Genomic DNA, 9,499 nt, shown 5'->3' on the forward strand with positions numbered 1-9,499 from the left:
GTGTTTGATTTCTTTGGGTTGTTTTTATTGTAGTTGATTTCCAGTTTTATGCCACTGTGGTCTGAGAAGATGCTTGATATGATTTCTATCTTCTTGAATTTGAAGAGACTTTGCCTATGTCCCAACATATGGTCTATCTTTGAAAATGACCCATGTGCGCTTGAGAAGAATGTATATTCTGTGGCTTTGGGGTGAAATGTTCTGAAGATGTCAATTAATTCCATCTGGTCTAGTGAGTCATTTAGGATTGATGTTTCTTTGCTGATGTTTTGTTTAGAGGATTTGTCCAATGGTGATAGTGGGGTATTAAAGTCTCCTACTATGATTGTATTGCTGTCAATGTCTCCCTTGATATTCTCCAGGAGTTTTTTTATGTATTTGGGTGCTCCTGTATTGGGTGCATATATGTTTACCAGAGTTATTTCTTCTTGTTGGATTGCTCCCTTTAGTATTATGAAATGGCCTTCCTTATCTCTTGTTATGTCCTTCAGTTTGAGATCTAATTTGTCAGAAATAAGTATTGCTACCCCAGCTTTTTTTTCAGTTCCATTTGCCTGGAAAACCTTTTTCCATCCCTTCACCCTCAGTCTGTGTGCGTCTTTTTTTCTGAGGTGGGTTTCTTGTAGACAGCAGATATATGGGTCGTGTTTTCTTATCGAATCTGTTACCCTATGTCTTTTGTTTGGGGCATTTAATCCATTTACATTTAAAGTTATTATTGATAGGTACTTATTTGTCGCCATTCCTATTCTTTACCCCTGTGTTACTTCTTCGCTTCCTGTTTCTTTCTTTCTTTCTTTCTTTCTTTCTTTCTTTCTTTCTTTCTTTCTTTCTTTCTTTTTTTTTTACAGTAGACCCTTTAGCATTTCTTGCATTGCTGGTTTGGTGGTAATAAATTCCCTTAGTCCTTTTTTGTCTGTGAAGCTCCTGATTTCACCTTCAATTTTGATTGACAGCCTTGCTGGGTACAGTATTCTTGGATTCAGCCCCTTCCTTTGCATGACTTTGTATATTTCATTCCATTCCCTTCTGGCCTGATGAGTTTCTGTTGAGAAATCAGTTGCTAGTCTGATGGGGGTTCCTTTGTATGTAACTTTCTGTCTCTCTCTTGCTGCTTTTAAGATTCTTACTTTGTCGTTGGTGTTTGCCAATTTAATTATAATGTGCCTTGGCGTCGGTCTTTTGGGGTTCATTTTGCTTGGGACTCTGTGAGCTTCTTGGATTTGTGTGGGTTTTTTCTTCCCTATATCTGGGAAATTTTCTGTCATTATTTCTTCAAAGAGGTTTTCTATTCCTTGCTCAGCTTCCTTTCCTTCTGGAACCCCTATTATGCGGATGTTGTTTTGTTTCGCGTTGTCCCAAAGTTCCCTTAGACTCTCCTCCTGCCTTTTAATTTTTTTTTCTAGAAGTTGCTTTTCTTGGGTATTTTTTTCCATCTTGTCTTCTAGCTCACTGATGCGGTCCTCTGCTTCTTCTAGTCTACTCTTGATGCTTTCTATTGAGTTCTTTACAGCAGCGATGTCATTTTTCATTTATTCTTGGTTCTTCTTCATTTCCTCTTGGTTCTTGCTCATATTGTCGAATTTGTCTTCCATTCTTTTCAGCCACCTTATGACCATTTCTCTGAATTCTTTTTCTGGAAAGTTGCTTGCCTCCATTTCGTTTACGTCCTTTTCTGGTGATGCCTGCTTTTCTTTCATATGCGGGCTGCTTCTTTGTCTCCCCATGGTCTCTCTTCTCTGGGTGTCTTGTTATGTAGTTCTCTCTCTCCTTATCCCAGGCGAAATCTGACCTTTCCGTGGTGGAGTGTAGAGCTTCTCTGAACCCGTGTGCTTGCGCCAGTTGGGGAGCGTTGTTCTGGGGCTCGCAGCTGTTCCTGGGGTGCCGCAGTTGTGGATTCTCAGGCTTCAGATAAGTTCCACTTTCCGGATCAAGATGGCGCAGACTCCGCGTCCAAGCCCGCAGCTCCGGGAGGGGACCCAGCCGCAGTTCGTGCTGCCAGGTCAGGGGAACCCCGTTCAGCAGTCCCCCACCTCCTTCTGGAATTCAGCTGTCTCCCAACCAGCCAACAAACACTCCTTGCGCGACCCTCAGCTGTTCTTTCTTTCTGCTCCGGGACAAGGCTCGGAACACGTCTGTCTATTCCGCCGCCATTATTCCCTCCTCCGAGCTATAGTTTTCTTATTAGTAACATGTGGATAATAACATATCTATTATTGAGTTTTAGGGAAAATTTATTGAGGTAATATAGGTTCTTAGCACTGTCTCTGATACAAAGAAGCACTGAATAAATGTAGTCATTATTATAGCTATTTCCCCCCAAATGTATTTTATATTTGATAATCTTCCTGTACTACATTTTGAATTTCATTTAATATATCAATTTATGAATGTGTAATTTATGATTTTATGTTATGTTTCAGGAAGTTTTCATATTGAAGTCTAGATTTATTTTTAGACCAAAGTTCTGAAATAACCAAATCAGTTTTCTAATGAACAATTTTCTTCTACTTTTAAGAATAGAAGGAGATTCTTCCAAGATGCTCATTTAATTTTGGGGTCATAAAATTTGAATTTTCTTTCCCATAAGCCCTTGAAGTCTTGAACTCACACAACAGAAAGAGTATCAACAGTGAAATACTAGTTGGCAAATGGATAGACTGCATTTTCACAGGGTTTATGGTTTCTCACCTTTACCTTTTAGAAATGAAGAACTTAGTATTTTCTCTCTTGGAGGACTGGTGCAAAGGGGGTGAGTAGATTCAATTTTTAGTCATGTCAACTTTCTGCTTCTTCCTATCCCCTCCCTACCAGATAATTAAGAACCACGCGGCATGTATAAATAGCTTCAGCTGAGAACATCCTCATATCTTTGCTTCTCTCATCACCGAGCAGGGCCCATAACTGATGTTGCAATTAAAGTACTGATTTAGCTCTGAGAGACACATTGCAAATGTTCCGCTGAGGATGGTATTTATATCAGTACTGACTGATGAAGACTTTGTCAACTGTACCTTTGGCAGATCATTCAATGGCATGCCCCTGGGTTAATCTGTCTCTCATTATAACTGATGATCCATGACGGTGTTTTCAGAACCACTCATCTTACACAAGGTGCCACGATGTGGAACAGACCTATAAAAATTCAGATAATTAAGAAAATACTCAATCCAGAGTGTAGGGATCAACAGAAGAGCTGTAGAGGTCAAGACATTTAGTGATTTACTGAAGCACATTTGGTATCATTTGTACCAACAGGAATTCACACTTCTGCATTGCTGGTTTAATTGTCTCCTTTGGCACAAGAGAAAGGGAATGGAAATAGATGAACTACTTGTGTTTACCAAAGAAGAGTAGGGCAATTTAAAGTTGTCTTTTTTTATGTCTTAGATGTTATAAGTGCTTAAAAATCATAACATATTCTCAGTTCAAGTAAGTAACACAGAACTAGAAATTCTAGGATGATCTGATTTAAAAGTCAGTGATTATCTATCATCTATCTATCTATCTATCTATCTATCTATCTATCTATCTATCTATCTATCATCATTTCATCTCCTGAAAGATAAGTGGTGCAAATTCAGATAAGGAGTTGGGCTCACTCTCTTCCTCACTCTATCTTTAATGGCTAGGAGGAGGGATGTTACAGTCCATTAGTAGAAAGCTTCACTTTTTCGTCCTTCTTTGATATGGAATATAGATATTTGCAATTCTTTTTTAAAAAAAATCCTACTTGAGGACATGTTTTTCATTGATTCTAGAGAGCGGAAGGGAGAGGGAGAGAGAGAAAGAGACAAACAGATGAGTGCACGCGCGCGCGCACACACACACACACACACACACATACACACACGGGGAGAGAGAGAGAGAGAAGGAGAATTGATCGGTTGCCTCCTGTATGTGCCCCAATCAGAGATTGAAACTGCAATCTGGGCATGTGCCCTGACTGCGAATCAAACTTGTGCATGGGATAATGATCCAACCGAGCCATACTGGCCAGGGTGCTATTTGCAATTCTTGTGAAAAGCTTTGCAAAAGCAGCTTCATGCCCCTCCTGATTCTCTGGCAATCCAAAATAGACCACCATCTCTAAGCCTTTCTTACTTACTGGTACAAATCTTTCTATTGATCAAATACCTAGAAGTTCAGATGATTGCAATGCGGAAAGCCATTGCTCAGTACACACTGAGTCTCCCTGATGGGCACCAAGGAACTCTTCTTCCTCTCCTTCTTCCATGTCCTCTTCTCTCAGGACCAACTTCTTCCTCTCTGATTCTGGAGGAACATGGGAGGATGTTAAGAGAAAGGGGAGAATGAAAAGGGCACCTCCTGGTCCAGTCTCAAAATGAAATGGCTACCAAACTAACTCTTCACTTCCTGGTTTTGGCCCACTCTTAGAAAGCTTTTGTATTATTTTGTGTCTTTCTTCCCTCTTACCAGAGATTTTCTGTATTGTTCTAATTTGTGTGAAACAGGATGAAGAGAGTAACAACTCTGGGTTAGTATACAATCAAGGCCTTTCCTGTATTCTTTCATAAACATTTGCCTCCCTGGGACAAGTGCTATGGACTAAGGACCATCTCTGCTCTCATCTCAGAAAGGACAGATGTAGCCCCTTGGGAGGATAAAAAAGCAAGCAGGTAATCAATATGTGATGTAGGACTTACATCCAGAGTATATTAAAAACTCTCACAAACTCAAAACTAAAAAAAATACCAATTGAAACATCAGACAAATGACTTGAAAAGAAACTTTAAAGATATACAAATGTCCAATAAGCACATGAAGAGATGCTCAATATCACTAGAGAAATGCAACGGAAAGCCATGATGAGATGCTCCACACATAAAAGATTGGCTAAAAATAAAATAACATAAAACTTGACAATACCAAGTGCTGTTGAGGATGCAGACCAACTGGAGTTATCATCTGTTGCTGGTGGGAATGCAAAATGGTACAGCTACTTTAAAAAATAGTTCGGCAATCCTATCTAATAAAAGAGTAATATGCAAATTAACCATCACTCCACTACACCCACAAGTCACACCCACTGTGGCTGACACCTGCCATGTTCCACGCTCTGCCACCTGGTGGTCATGCTGCTGCTGCCCACCATGTTCTGCGCATGCCCCTGGTGGTCAGCACATGTCATAGCGACTGGTTGTTCGATCTATTTGCATATTAGGGTTTTATATATATAGATTACACCTAAGCAATTTTCAAAAAAGAAATGACCATCAATGAATTAGAAAACAAAGATTAAAGTGGCAACTTACTTTTTAAAGAAAACTAACACAGTTAGACAAACCTCTGGTGATGGGTTGCCAAAAAGGACTGGGGATACAAGGTGGGATATGTGGGATTATAGGTTCATCCAAGGCAGCCTCTCGTAGGTCCCTCAGAGGTTCAGAACTTCAGAGGAAAGAAACAATGACTAAGGGCTGGAAAGGTAACACTTTTTTTTTTTCTTCAGTAGGAATAGTCTTCATTCATTTTATTTTCCCAGGGAAAAGAGTGTAAGGGAAAAAGTCAGCATGTGTTTTACAAAATAATAGCAAGTGGAAGTACCCAGCATAGCAAAATCAACCATCAAATAAACAGTCCCCAGGGACAGAGATCATCAAAGCCCAAGGGGGCTTAGTCCCCTGCAGTTTAGAAATGAGGAGAAGGAATCAGGGAAAGAACACACAGGTACATGATTTCCTACCCTCCCACCCCATAAATTCATGATTTCACACAAAGCTTTGGTTTCTAGCAGTAAACATGGAGTTACATTGGTCCATCTCCTATTCAACAATCTTGTGGTTACTTTGATATAAGATTTTTGCACCAGCATAAAAGTTCCTGAGTGACTTGGATATACATTCATCTCCCCTTTCTTGGTTTCCCAACCCCACTTTCAAAATGAAAGGCCCCCTCATTGCTGCTCTCTACCCTAGGATTAGAAATTAAAACATAGCAATCTGAATGTTTGGCATGAATCACATATCAAGGAATGGTCTTCACTCAGGACATTGGGGAGAAGGGATGGAGTATTCTTAACTTCTTCAGGATTTTTGCACAAATCATTTAAGAGATGGGGTGACACCCCACACATTAAATATATATGCATGTGGGTAAATGGGCTTTTTGGGGTGCGGATAGAAGAGGGTAGGAGTCAAATTTTAAGGTCAGAAGATCTGGTCCAAACAGGAAATAGGGGAAGAGAAAACAAAAGAAAGGATGGTTCAAGACCCCCACTTCAAGAAGGGGGTGTTCCCCAGCTTATGTTTCAGATCCTTTTTCCTGGTGCAGAACCTCTTGTCAAAGATGCTTTGGATATTTTTCTCAATACAAAAAAGAAGTTTGTAAACAATAAAACCTCAAACGAACATGGAGAAAGACCAACACATTTACACAGACTAGGCCACCTAGCAATCACCAAATCAGCTACTGTGAAGTGCTACAAAGCCCAGACAAACACAATAACTAGAGGGGGCAGCAACTGGGGGACAGGAACCCCTTGGGAGGATAAGACACTCATCACCCAATGCATTCTACTGCATTTGCCCCATTTCAACACAGTGAGGTAGGTTTGTGACCTCATAGCATGTTAATGAAACCCGCTTTTTTCCTCTAGCCACTGAGACACTAATCATTGCGGCAGCAGGGAAGGACCCTGGCTCTGAGCACCACAAAGAAGCCGTTGCTTATGGTCTGTCTGGAAGCCAAAGAGAAAAAGCAAAGAGTTGTTAAAGGTAATGGAATTTAGTCATTGCTTCATATATCCACCCCTGGGCAGCTCAAGATGGGGAGAGAGGTAGTGTTCTTAAAAGCTCTTTTTATCAACACACACATACACCTTGTTGTGCCTGGTAGGCCTAGCCCAGTCCAGGTAGGGATGGATCTGGTATGTAATGTGAGTCCCAAACCCCTGGGGTTACAGGTATGGGACAGGAATCCTTGGTTACACATATACAGACAACCTGCATCTAATCTTGGCTTCCCCTCTGTGCCTTCCACCTCCCCAGCCTCTCCTAACCTTTGCACCAACCACTGGTTCCTGTTCTGACCAATTTCCAGTATTCTAGTAGGAGATCAAGTAATGAGGCTACCTCATTAAAATCTAGTCTTCCATAAAACATTGAAGGTGGAGGGGTTTCAAGAGGATAAGCCAGCTCTAATTGGAAAAAATGAGGTAGTTCAATAGACTATACTAGTACACTCCAAATAGGTGTTCTCCCTGATGATAAAACTAAGTATTCCTGCTGTGCAGACCCGGAGCTCCTGCCCACTTGCCCTTGAGATTGCTCATGTACCTGAGAACACAGTGCAGGAATGAGAGCCGTAGATTAAAATACACAAAAATACAAACCCAGAATATTTATATTATGAAAAAAAACAATACAAACCACACGTCTAAATGCACAAGGTATGTCATTCGCACACAGCTAGTGCAGTTGCATCCTAGAGAAAGTGGGACCCAAGGTGCAGTTATCCAAGCGACCAAATAAATAAAATTGTATTGGCCCAGAAATGGGGTGGGAGTGAGCTTAGGAGCAGCAGGTCTGCAGCTGTTCCCCAACCATCCCTTTTGCCTATCGTCACAACCCATTGCTTGGGACAGTTCTCAACACCCTATCCCAAGAGTGGGCTATGAGGAGACAAGAGGTGGAAAAACCCTGCCATACCCATGAGAGATTCCCTCCCACAGAATGCAGTTTGTGGTCTGCATTCTGGTTTCATGTTAATCGTTTCACTTTGGCAGGGGAAATATTATTATTACACTAGAGGCCCGATGCATGAAGTTCGTGTAAAGGGCTCGGCCCCCGCCTCGGCTTCGTCTGGAAGGTCGTCGGGTCTAATTAGCATATTGTGCTTTTATTATTATAGATATCCTTCTTTAAAAGGAAAACAACTTCCCTGTCCAGGCCACTTTCAAAAGCTGGAGATTCTGGGGGTGGAGACTCAAATAAAGCATATAGGGAGGAAGTTCCCCCAAAGCCCTCACATGCATTTGGATGGAGTATGGTTGGAGTTCCTTTGCCTCCCCACTCCCCCCTGCCAAGAGGGAAGAGGGGGTGATGCTCTGGAACCCTCTCAGAGGTACATGGCAGTGCCTGCTGCCCCCTACCCACCCTGTCCCCACTTTCTCCTATCTGCCGATTGACGCCTGCTCCTTGAAACTTTCTGATCGCAAAAGCATAGGCCCTGGCACCCACTGTGGCTCAGTTCTGGACATCAGGGAGCAGGGCAGGGCTATGGATCTCTTCTTCATCTGAAAGTAGGCTGGCTTTTCCTGTGATCTGGGGGCCTGCGGGGCCTTCAGTACACAGGAGGCCACCATATGGCTGATGCTTTGGCAGATGTGGCACTTCTTGGGCTGGGTGGGAGCTTGCATTCCTTGGCATGGCCCTTGGCGGACTTCTTAAAGGTGAACTCCACTGCCTCACCCTCCTTCAGGCTCCGGAAGCCCTCCATGTGCAGTTTACTCTGGTGCACAAAGACATCCACGGGTGGGTTGAGCACGACCCCGGTGGGCGGTCATGGACAGGAAGCCAAACCCATGCGCGCTTTAAACCACTTACAGATGCTGGGCAGCTGCGGCTCCTCCACCTCCTGGGCCGAGTCCTCCTGCGCTTCCTCTGGTGCCTTGGCACAGCCACCTGCAAACTGCTGGTTTGACACGAAGCCCATGGTAGTCGGGCTAGGGCCCCAGGTCGGGTGGTGGCTGGCCCCTGAGAAATCTGGAGGCAAAGGGGTGGCTCTGAGAAGAGGCTGCTGCATTTTCCCCAGCACAATCAGGTAACACTTTTGAGGAAGGAATAGAGGAAATGAGATCCTTTTCCCCAGACAATAAGTTGATTTAATAGCAGTCTTTGATTTCCAAGCTCCTGGACAGTTTGATTACAATGCCATTTAGCAGGAGTGAACAACTTGAAAGATCTTCAGCACATTATAATGAAACTAGAGGCCCAGTGCAAAATTCATGCACTGGGGCGTCGGGGGGGGGGGGGGGGCTCAGCCTGGCCTGCACTACAACCCAGGACCCCTTGGGTAGGGTCCCTAGGCCTGGCCTGAGATCAGGGCCTATCAGGGCTTTCCTTCCCCGGGCTGCAGGCAGCTGGCCCCACCCCCACTGCTGCCACTGCTTGCCTTCTGTGAAGCGCTGCCCCGCCCTCCCCTGCCACTGGTGGCATCCCTTTGCAGGCGGCAGGCTTGGCTGGCCTGGGCCTCCCTCTTTCTTTGCTGGGTGGGGGCGGGGGAACCCTGCGAGGGGCCATCTGCCTACCTGATTGCCCCTAACTACTTGCCTGCCTACTTGATCACCCCTAACTGCTGGTCTGCCTGCCTGATCACCCCTAACCACTCCGCCTGCCTGCCTGATCGCCCCTAACCACTTGCTTGGGGGCAGGGCCAGCCTGGCGAGGGGCCGTGGTGGTTCTGGTCTCTGGTTGTTCTGCTTATGGTGGCAGGCCTTTTATTATATAGGATTAATGGTTTCTGCAAACAAGGAGGT

At 43.8% G+C, this 9,499-nt stretch overlaps 1 pseudogene across 1 annotated transcript; it reads right to left on the bottom strand.

The window, feature by feature from the left end:
• Nucleotides 1-8,207: 8,207 nt before the first annotated feature.
• On the bottom strand, nucleotides 8,208-8,676 carry LOC308243900 (protein lin-28 homolog A-like; annotated as a pseudogene). Its single transcript has one exon. The product of its transcript is annotated as a protein lin-28 homolog A-like (transcript).
• Between the last annotated feature and the right edge of the window lie 823 nt (nucleotides 8,677-9,499).

Source organism: Plecotus auritus (genome assembly GCF_963455305.1).
Source record: "Plecotus auritus genome assembly, chromosome: 3".
Taxonomy (NCBI): domain Eukaryota; kingdom Metazoa; phylum Chordata; class Mammalia; order Chiroptera; family Vespertilionidae; genus Plecotus; species Plecotus auritus.